The 11,592-nt window shown below is 44.2% G+C and overlaps 1 long non-coding RNA gene across 1 annotated transcript; it reads left to right on the top strand.

Annotated features, from left to right (window-relative positions):
* Positions 1-7,828: 7,828 nt before the first annotated feature.
* On the top strand, positions 7,829-9,532 carry LOC138928951 (uncharacterized). Its single transcript, XR_011445362.1, has 3 exons — positions 7,829-8,157; positions 8,214-8,934; positions 9,000-9,532. It is a non-coding gene; the product is annotated as an uncharacterized lncRNA (long non-coding RNA).
* Positions 9,533-11,592: the final 2,060 nt, after the last annotated feature.

Below are 11,592 nucleotides of genomic sequence, written 5' to 3'. Positions count from 1 at the left end.
TTTAGACTGGGACCCTCATCGCCACCTTCCTCCGTATGCCGACAGACTACGCCTTCTGGACCTACCCTCTCTTAAGGATCGTCGGACCTGCCATGGCGTGATGTTCCTGCATAAATTAATAAATGGATATATTTTTTCCAGTAATCTTCTTAAGCAAATACGCTTTTCAGTTCCTTCTAGGCCATCACGTTACTTTCGGCCTATAGCTTTGGATATTTGTAAAACTAATTTCGAGGCATACGATACTTTTCGCGTTTTATGTTCGCTTTACAACGACATGTACTCTCTGTTATATTTTGAAATGTCATTAGACTTTAACAAAAATAATATTTTAAGACACCTATCCTTGCCTCTGACCACCTGATGTGAGTCGGAGCATATCATTAAAAAACACTCCTTATCCGGTCTGAGGTAAGGATATGAATTCAAAATGGCAGATATTTGCTATTCTTAATAAATAAATAAATAAAAATAACCAGCAGTCATGAGACTGGTACAGGGTAAATGGCCCTGACTAATTATGGCTGGGTTAGATGGTCGTTATACGTAGACGGCTTCTTCTGGAAACTCGTATCAAGTGCATTGCTAGAGGATTTGGATGGGCGGAGAGTTTTTCCTTGTACGACGCTTTTTGTTTTTTCATTTAGGCGTCTGTCCAGGTGGAAGCCCAGGTACGTTACCACGTTGACTTCGGGGATCTGCGTGCTGTTCAGGTGGAGCGGAGGGCATGTTTGTCTGTTGAGAGTGAACGTTATGAGCTTACACTTTTGTTCATTTATTTTAATACGCCAATCAGATAGCCACTTCTCGACTACCTTGAGGTGGTTGGCGAGCTGGGTTGTTGCCCGGACTGGACATCTGGAACGGCTGAGGATCGCAGTGTTGTCAGCGAAAGTGGATAGTGTTAGCTGGTCGCTTGTGGGGATATCCGCTGTGTATAGGACAAATAGGGTAGGCCCAAGTGGGCTTCCTTATGGAACTCCGGCTTCGATTGAATAGGTGTCGGATGTTGTTGCGTTGCACCTCACTGCGAAGACTCTGTTGTAGAGATACGACTCAAGTAATTTGTGTGTGTATGCCGGCAAGAGTGTTTTAATTTTGTACATGAGGCCATTGAGCCAGACGCGGTCGAATGCTTGAGAAACGTCTAGAAATATTGCGCTGCTCTATTCTCGATGTTCGAAGGCTGTGCGAATTTCTGATGCTATTCTGTTAACATGCTCTATAGTTCCATGCTTTTCTCTGACGCCAAATTGATGAGCTGGGATGATGTTGTGAGCTCCCAGATAAGGAATTATGCGCTTAAGTTGGCATTTTTCAAATAACTTCGACAAGCATGATAGTAAACTTATTGGTCGGTAAGATGATGGAATCGTGTGGTCTTTTCCGGGCTTCGGTATCATTATAATTATAGATTTTTTCCATTTAGTTGGGTAATGGCCGAGACTTATGATCCCATTGAAGATTTTACAGATCACCTCAATAGCACAATTCGGAAGTTCAGTTATTATTTTTTGAGTTATTAGATGGAGGCAAAAGTTTCGGCTCTGTCTTTGTCGCTGCGGGCCCAGCAACCAGATGACTTTCTTATCGGGGTGACGGTTTTAGTCGGTGAGCTTAAATTTGGGTGAGCTCTCCATAAGGGAAGCTTTGTGCTGGTTGGCGAGAGTTTCTCAATATATCTTAATTGTGCTTTTTCAGCATCTTGCTTCAGGGCCCGGCTTAATTTACGTGTGGCTTCATTTAGACGTTGCTTTGAGCATGGCGATCTATTGTTTTGCCACGCCCATCGCAGACGCCTCATTTCTTGGATAAGCTGTTCAATCTGCTGATTCGTTTTGGATTTGATTTTTTGCATTCCTGGCTGCAGTCACAAGTACCTCTTACAGAGCGGAGGTGGAGGAGTCGATGTCGGCTTCAGTATTGAGTTGGGGGCTAGCCCAATGTGGGAACTCACATACTTTTTGTATTTCATCCAATTGGTTCTGTGCGACGTCAGCCTGTAGGGGCGATCCGTAGTTTCTGGGCTTTGAAGGAGGGTTATCAACAGCGGCGAGTGATCTGAAGAAAGGTCCGGAAGGGCCTTGGCGTTTATTAAATTGCGTGGGATGTTTTTTGTCACCGCGAAGTCAATTAGATCAGGTATCTTTCTGGGGTCTGCTGGCCAATATATATATATATACAGTTGTCTTCCCTTGGCGGTCTCGATGCGGGATCCCCAATGCGTATGCTTGGCGTTGTAATCTCCTGCAGCTCTGAAACGATCTCAAAGAGAGTTGTAGAAATCCATGAATTGGGCTTCAGAGATTGTAAAGCGAGGAGGGCAGTAGAAAGCAGCAATGCAAAGGTTGCCGTTACCTGACTGCACTTTTATGGACGTAGCTTGCAAGTAATTTGTTGCAAACTGTTCACGCCAGAAAGGCGTTTAAGCCGCACCCCCTCCAACATTTGATCCATCAGAGCCGGACTTCATCGTTTGCACCAGCAGCTCCGGTGGCTTTAACACTGCACCAGATAAATTTCCAATACATTATTGCTGCCGGTCATACAGTAAGGTTTTGCGTAGCTCAATTCGTCTAAATTCTCTGTATGATTATTGTGTAAATCCTAAGTCCGATTGATCCGACACACGGCAGCATAATAACTTCCAATTCCAAATCCAACATTTTTCGGTTTCCACATTTTCTACATTTGTTTCCAATTTCTGTGCCGAAATCCAAAAGTGTGTGTTTAAATAAATAAAAAAATAAATAAATGCCATAGCCACAGTCAGAATTCAATTCTCAATTCCTTTTCGTTAACTGTGTTCCCGCTAGCATTTATTTACTTTTACATACATATTCAATACAGTCCACTCCATAAGACTACAATCGCTGTCAACATTGACATTTCCCCAAATCGAGAAATTATATCCAAGTAATGTCTATACGAGATCTACGGGTTCCAAAATTCCGAGTGTTTGTTTAAATGAATGTTAAAGCCACAGTGAAAATTTCAGTTCCGAATTGTTTTAAATTCCTTTACGTTCGCTGTGTTCCGCTTGCATTTATTAACATTTATATATGTACATATGTACGTACATATACATATTTCCATTACAGTCCACACTACTGATCTCCTACTACTTCCTCAACTTCTGAGTATACATAAATATATCCACATATTTATAACAAAAAAGTAAAACAAAAAGAAAAACTACTAATACAGTCCACTTCACTCCGAAACATATATTTACAACAAATATAAAAATATATAACCCAACATATTTCAATTACTGTCCGCAGCTACTACGGTTGTAAATTTATTTAAATATATGCACTGCAGCGCCAACTTCATTTGTATATTTAATTTATTTACTCTCCCTTGCTCTATCCTGAGCTTTACCTAATTAAATATACATATGTACATACATACATAATCGTCTGCAAGTCGACGCTCCAATATTTAGCAATTTTTGTCCGCCTCTCGTTATCTCCGCTGTTTTGCACTTGCATACGGCAAGTGCACAAATATACACACACACACGCATTGGTTCCGAAATACAGCACCGGTCAATCAAATAAGATCAGACAAAGTAAATAATTTTAAATTATTTTTCATAAGCTTCCAACTAACAGATTAAGTTAGAAATCCAAGTGTGTGTCCATATCCGCATTAGTGTGACCGTATTTTCGATGCTGACTGGAATTATTAAATTAATTTAAAAATTCCCGAATTAAATTCCATACGAAAAAAATACAATTTTCCACAAAAGTAATAATTATTTTTGAAATAATTAATAATAATTTTCCACAAAAGTAATAATTATATCAAAAATAATTATTACGAATCCGATTGGTTCCTAAATTCCCAATCCAGCATCGACCCATTACTATTTCGTAATATATATTTACAGTAAATTGTCGTAAAAAAATATCCAAAATGACTTATAGTATTTTGAACAAATTTACTTTGATTTGTGACCGTCTGAGGAACTTTGACTCCAGAGTATGCAATCCAGCAGCACCCACTCCATCCAAGTACACTTGCCAAATCCATCTCGACCAAGTCCGAGCGCTATGGGATAAGGTCGAGAAAGAGTACGAACATTAATCAGAGCTAATTTCAGTTAGCTTAGAGGGCGCGGAGGACAACTTGCCTACTCTTAAGGCAAAATACGACGAGACCTATTTCATTTATGAACGGTGTGCCGCCAAGTTCATGGAACAGATCAATGCGAGCAGCTCCAGTCCAACCTCCTGCGCCCCAAAATTTGTTTCCGTCTGGCTGTCGGCTGTACGCTGATCCCTGTAGAAAAGTTGTTCTATTTAAATGCCAAGACTAGTGGAGAAGCTCATTCCATAGTTTCCAATTCGCCACTCACCAACGACGGTTTCCGCTCAGCATGGAACAACCTATCTGAGCGTTTCGAAAATAAACGCGCGTTGGTAAGCAGCAAACTGAAAAAATTATTAAATATGCAGTCCATTGAACGCGAATCCTCGGCAGCCTTGAAGGAGCTGCAAAATACAATTCAAAATTGCCTCACATCCCTAGCTCTGTCCGGCCTTCCTACGGATAATTGGGACTGCCTCCTGGTTTATTTGAGCTCCACGAAGCTTCCAAAGCTGACGCTCTCATTATGGGGGCAATCCTTAACAAATAAAACCGATATTCCGACGAACTCGATTCCTTCCTTACTGAGCGCCATAGAACTTTGGAAACCATCGATTCTCTCCAGCCTCCTACGATTCGCCTCAGTCCGTCCAAACCGACAAAATCCATCGTGGTACCGCGATTACTAAAATCCTTTAGTACGCGGATTGTTCCCATATCCAAAAGATGCAATTTGTGTTCTGCAGAGAACCATCCAGTGCGTTTGTGTCCACGCTTCCTTCAGATGACGATAGTCGATCGATCATTGAGAAAAAGCAGTTGTGCTTAAATTGCTTTGCAAGTGGTCATCCACTCCGTAATTGCACAAGCGCCCACAGCTGTCTTACTTGTCACGGTCGGCATCACACATTGTTGCATCCAAGCAACACTTTATTCTCGTGATGGCGCACCATAATTCCTGCACCCATCCAAAGGATTTCCTCGTTCTCCACACGAGTGACCACTTCTGCCGATTACTGGGTTCCGTAGGTTCTCGAGGTATTTTATCCTACCAATGCCAACGGTTTCTTCGCCTTAGCGCTGAGAAGCGGCTCCAGGCAGTCATTGAAAAGCAATACTGCATTAACTGCCTGGTCCACCACCATTCCAAAGGAACTTGTCGAAGTAACGACCGACGCCAGTCGTGTGGACAGGATCACCACACTCATCTCCATACTAACGAATGCTCAGCGTTATCCTACGCTTTCCAGAGCTAGTCCTTCCTGGTTTTGCTATGTTCACGCCAGAAAGGCGCTTAATTTCGGGAGTCAGTGTGATCCCGTACGCTCTCCTTTTCTCTCCCTCTTCCTTCGGACTTCCAGTCCCTAGAGCTTCTAATCCGCTCTCCCTAGCTTTAGTTTCTGGTTTGTATTTAGGACCAATTTACTTCTGATTCAATAAAGACCTCCGACGCACGTCGCGCAAAAACCCGAAAGTCCTACGTGTTATTATTTATCCGAGTGTATTTCAGGTTAAAGTGGCGCCCCTCCAACACAAACCTTTGGTGAAAATGGTGTTTGATGTGATCTCAGATAAGGATGCCGGGCCCGCCGTGGGCTTTACCATCTGGATGATCTGTGCGGTGGAAGGTATAACCTCTTATATGAAAGTTTTATCTGCTTGTGAGGTGCGTTTCAACCAGTAGCATGGCGTCGATGTGGTTTTCATTTAGAAATTGTGTTAGTTCAAGTTTATGCCGTGAACCGCCGTTGCCATTCCACGTGGATATACGTAGATTGGACATTGATTATTTCGACTGTTGTGCTACAAGCAGCTGTATCACATATTCTGATTCTGGACGAGCGTTTGGATGGTCGTTTTCATAAATGACATGAGTTCCATCATTCTTTGTGGCATGGTCACCATCATGGATACCATGTTGTTTTATGGCTGCCCTGTTGCTTGCTGAGCGTTTGCTGAGTTTGAGGGGAGTGGATTTTGCACACCTGTCCGTAGAGCTTCGGCGTAGGAGATGCCCGTGGAGGCATTTAGCGGACCAAAAGAAGATCTGGCTGCTTTGGCGAAAAAAACATCTGGAGTAGTTTTTGAATACTAATACACATTTTGCGTATTTTGTTGGCGTGTAGCTGTCGCTCGTCGCATGCGACTATTCAGCTCCTTGTAGACCACGCAGCCTTTGTAGTTAGCTGTATGGATTCCTGCACAGTTTCCACATTTTTTCGTATTGGGGTCTTCTTTGTTCGCAGGGCAGTGTGCGGAATTGTGGAAGTCTCCACAGACTACGCAGACTGACCGAAGGGTGCAGTATCTCCTTGTCCATACTCCTGGCATTTTGTGCATTGCACAGGACCGTTGCGTTTGTGCGGTTCTTCCACGGTGATTCTCCGATGCAATAGGAACTGCAACTTGTAGATCGGGTGGACTTCATACTTCTTTAGGGTTTTACTATCTGGCTCAAGTTCGACTTTGAAAAGTGGTTGCCGCTTTTTGTTTTTGTTAATAATGTTGCTAACATTCTTGGCAAAGAAACCATTTAATAAGCGGAACAACATGAAAGTTTTCGTCCCCGACCAGCGCAACAATTTTGTTGACCAGGGCGTTCGAGCTTTTCTCCCTAATATAAATAGGTGGGGGCTTTGGCTGTTTTTGGGTCTCCTGCTCCGGCTCTGCTTGGTTATTGTCATCAGCTGCTAGCGGGGAAAATCTGTTGGAGTTGGTAGGGTCGTAGCTTTTGGTGTTGTGTTAATTTGGATATAGCGATCCATTCCAGTCTGTATGGCCGGAACCGCTTGTTGCTTATCGGAGCTCACGGTTTTTGTTACCATTCTATTTGGCGCTGCGGCCGTTGGTACCGATTTCGAAATATTGGTCGTTGGTTTAGTTGTTGTTGCTTTTGCTGCGTTTGCAGAAATTGCAGCACTGCCGGTGGTGGTGGGGTTTGGCATTGATAGCTCCAAGATGTAGGAGTTGGGGCGCGCTCTCTTGCCATCGGCGGTCAGTAGAGCCGGTTTGGGCTTGGTAGACGTGTTTTCTGCTTCGATATCGCGAGTTGAGAAATAAGCGAAACAACCGTTCATTCTTTTGATCGCCGCTCATTATTTTGAGCTTGTTATGCGTGGCACCATATAAATTAACTTTGCAGCTCAAAAACACGTCTCACGCACTAGTGTCCGTATGTCATACGTACTGTAGGGCTTGGCCTAACTATCAGTACGTAATTTTATGTTCCGAATTTACTTTTTTACTATGAAAAAACACTACGAGAATAAACCCCGCGTAGCGGTCGTCCGTATGCACGTCTGCACTCGATGAAGGTCGAATGCGAATTATAGGTTAAAAACATAAATTTAAAGGTTTCCGCGTTCAATAATGTGTGAATTCTTCGACGTGGACTTCAGAAATTCATAGTAATACGTCTCGAATGGCGGTAGATTTTATTGATTACCTTTTTCGATCGGCGTGACCGTTGTCGTGTTACCAAAATAATCCAAGTGTAACGGAACTGCATATTTCCCTGGGCAATGCCAGACTAGCTCAGTGGATGCCTAGGGGGGTACGAACCTATTCCCGCAGTCCGCACAATGAAACACCGATTAATCGGACGTCTCAAATAAAACTCCTCACTAACAAAAAACACATCTCTAGCACAAAAATGTGAACAAACAAAAATGACGACTTTTCGTGGAATGGAAATGGTGGCATTGATGGAGTCGCCACGACGCTCCCACCCAACCTGTGGTGCCTCCGGTGTGTCTTGGGGCACCACCCATCTCCGGCGGACCGGAGTCTAGTCCAGGCGGCCTGACGGCCGGCCAATGTTCATCTTGGTTGTTTTAAATCATTATATATTTCAGGTACCTATTGCTAACATTTGCTGGCATTACTGAGTTCGAATGGGACTCATTTCCGTCACCCTGGCCTGGGATGCGCTCGAGCCAAGACTGTGGCAGCGGAGAAGAAGCGGCGGTCCGATAAAGAAAATAGCCACAAGCTGGCTCTTAGTAATACCCTTTTTCTTGCCTATTATCCCTGCTGGAGCTCCAAAAGAAATAATGGGGACGGGTAAGTATGCTTTCATCAAGTCCAACTTCTTCTAAGCCGTTTCTTTAATTTTGCAGAGCTTGTGTTGCACAAATCCCTGACGCAAGTAATGTGACGCGAAGAACAAGAACATCGAAACAAAAACAACATTATAATAATTTATCCTATTTCACCAACAATAAGGCGGCCCACAATGGCGATGAGGCTTCGCTAGAATGCGCGGCCAGGAATCGCAGCACCTGATGGCGGCGGCGAGCCCGATGCAAATAGGGACGTTCGAAGCCACGGCCACGTCGCTTCGGTGAATGTTAACAGCGGAGCGAATAAATGGCCCAAGATACATATACCCTGCCGGTTCCGGACGGCGTTTCACGGAACGGACTCACCGGACTCCAGGATGGTCAGATGGATGACTCAGGTAACGGCTGCTTAGAGGCTCGTTTAATATATCCGCCCTCTCCTCTCCAGAAATATTTGCCCAGTAACGGCTGCGGCGGGTAAGCTTCACACACAATTTCCGAATATAGGATGCCGTGGCCAGCGATTTTATCACTGCCACGCTGAAATTATGGGTCCTATGACCCTGTCGAGCGCCCGCTGGAATGTGGCTGGTGCTGAGTGTAGGCCAAACGGCATCACCTTCCAGTGGTACAATCCCTTTCCGGGGACTGTAAATGCTGTGCACTCGCGGCTGGACTCGGCAACAGGAATTTGCCAATATTCGCTCTTCAAATCGAGCGCCTATGTGTACTTGGCATGACGTAGACGTTCCAAGATGTGTGTTATCCTTGGCAGCGGGTATGCATTTGGAATAGAATGGGCATTCAGTTGTCGAAAATCTACACAGAGTCGCATCTCTCCAGATTTCTTGCCCACAAGTTCAATAGGGGCTCCGTGAAGGCTCTGTGCAGTCATTGCGTAGCAGCTCGTCGATCTGCTCATCAATAATCCTCTGCATCGCGGGTTTCTAAGGAAATACCTCTGTTTGATGGGCTTATCGTCCCGCATCGTGATCCTATGGTCAGCGATATATGACACCCCCGTCAGTCCTTCGAATTCGGCCAGTTCCTCCTGTAGGAATTGGTTCACCCATGGTTCTAGTGCTCCTCCAGCGTCAGATGTGTACTCTGGTCTGGCTGGGGAAGGCGCTCGCACTTCCTCTACTGGTCCGCTGAAGCAGTAGCTTGATTCCGTCGAAACGGATTGTTTCGCACGGCGTTGTCGTCTCGAGGCCCTAAAATACTGCTGGTCAGGGTGGCTTGCATCCCGTTATCTGGATCGTTGCTTGCTGGTTGTGTCACTGCGGCTGTTGTGGTTGGTCGCCTGACTGGTCGCGCGAAGTTTTGCTGACTCGTTGGCGGCGTTCCTGCGTATACGCAGCATACTGTGGCCTCGTACTCGTTCCTTCTCAGCGGTGGCTGCGGTTCGGCCAACATTCTGGCATGGTTTCCTGTGCCCCGATCGCGGTAAGTTGCTCCAAAGTCGTGAAGTCGTGCCTCCTTGCGTACATCTGATACTCCTGTTGTAGATTCTCATAGATGCGATCCAACTTCTGCTCCGAATTATATCCTGTTCTGTGCATCAGGAGTCTGATGTTTACTATGACCTCATCCTCGAGTCTCTAAAAATACCTTGGTGGCAGGAAGAAGTCAAGAAACGCCTTCTTGAAGTTCGTCCAGGATACTCCCAGCATCTGACTTGTCAGAAACCAGTGCTCAGCTGTATCCGTCAGGTGACCAGGGATGGCCTGTGGCATATTCTTCACGTCGGCTTCATATGCGGTGGCTCGTTCCTCTAGATGCTGGATGAATGTGATGGGGTCCGTGGTTTAGAGCTGGAAAACAATCGATGTTTGGGACCATCGATGTTTTCGATGTTTTTGAAGAAATCATCGATGAAACATCGATGTTTTCAAATAAAACATAAAAATAACAATTAAGAAGTTTTTTTTATTTGACATCTTAATTCTTATTTAAAAACATTAACTGATCAACAATGTTTGATTTTAATGCGCATCTCCTGTCAGATATAATCTGTCCAGCATTTCTGAACGCTCGCTCTGAAGCGCAGGAAGATGCTGGCACGCATAAGACCTTTTTTCGACAGCATTGCTAAGGTTGTTTGTATGCGTCTAAAAAAAACAGAGAAAACATTTTTGGTTATACGAAAACATTACATATTACATTGATTTATACCTTTCAATACTCAAGTGGATTCACTCCTTCTCCTTTATGTGCTACTTCAATACAATAAAAACAATCGATAGCGGCCCAAGAACCATCGATGTTTACAAAATTTAAGAAACATCGATGGTATCGATAGTGCCATCGATTGCTTTCCAGCTCTACTGCTGTGTGTGTAGATGGCGCATCTGATATAGAATTACAAGGCTCTGGATGGTTAACTGCCAGACCTGGATGTACAATTCGAAATACATTAATGACAATCACGACACGAGAAGCCACAGAAACTAAACTTCAAGCATCCTATGCTCGTTTTGGAGACATCGACTTAACAGAAACTGTGACAAAGAGCTCCAATACTACGAATTCCATCGATGTAAGGACTCTAAATGTCAATGAGCTGCTACAAAGGAAAATGGAACTGTTCCCGAAGGACACATTCAGGCTACCACATAGTCTTGCACCTATTGAGCATCATCATATCGCCATTTATGTTGGACTAATATTCGTAATAATTATTATTAGCATAATTCATTTCGTTAAAAAATGGCAAATAACTCAACAAAATCAACGAGGCCATACCACGTCTGCAACTATGGCTACTCTCGCAACTCAACCGTTTACAGTCAACATTGATGATTGTTGAACATCCGTTCAACGGGCGGGAGAATGTACAATTTCGTCAAGAAGGTAATTGCTCGCAGCTGCCACCACCAGCCATCTATTGATAAGATTGCATCTGGACGCTGCCTATCTACTTAAACAAACTCGGGAAACTCGCGATACCCGGGTCACGCAGGTCCGCGCACACATGTGTGATTACGGGTCATAAACAAGAATCCCGCGATTGGTCACGTTCTTCACACCATTTGCATGCAGACGTCACAGGAATTAGTTATCTAAGTAGTTCCCATGGCTGTATCCAGCTGTTTATGTTTTTATAGGATAAACCCATGTAACCCAAAAGTAGACCTAAGTAAATACCCTTTGACCCGAAAACATGTATATAAACCCCATGCAGTATCCAATAAAATCAGTACGAAAAGAACTCTTTGCGTATTCACTTCTCCGCAGCCCAATTGGTATTGTACTTATTGCGGCGACCATTGCCACTGGTACTGAACCTGAGGCACGCAATTAAAACCATTTCAGCATTAGGATTTATCCTGAATCCGCACAGCCCCTTCAACTGCCGACCATCCCTATGCTAGGCAATCGCCTAATACATGTGAATGACCTCCAGCCCCGTCTCCTTTTTTTTTTTTTTGATTTA

The sequence above is a fragment of the Drosophila kikkawai genome, chromosome 3R (assembly GCF_030179895.1).
Source record: "Drosophila kikkawai strain 14028-0561.14 chromosome 3R, DkikHiC1v2, whole genome shotgun sequence".
Taxonomy (NCBI): Eukaryota; Metazoa; Arthropoda; class Insecta; order Diptera; family Drosophilidae; genus Drosophila; species Drosophila kikkawai.
The sequence above is the reverse complement of the archived record's forward strand: the minus strand, read 5'-3'. Positions and strand labels throughout refer to the sequence as shown.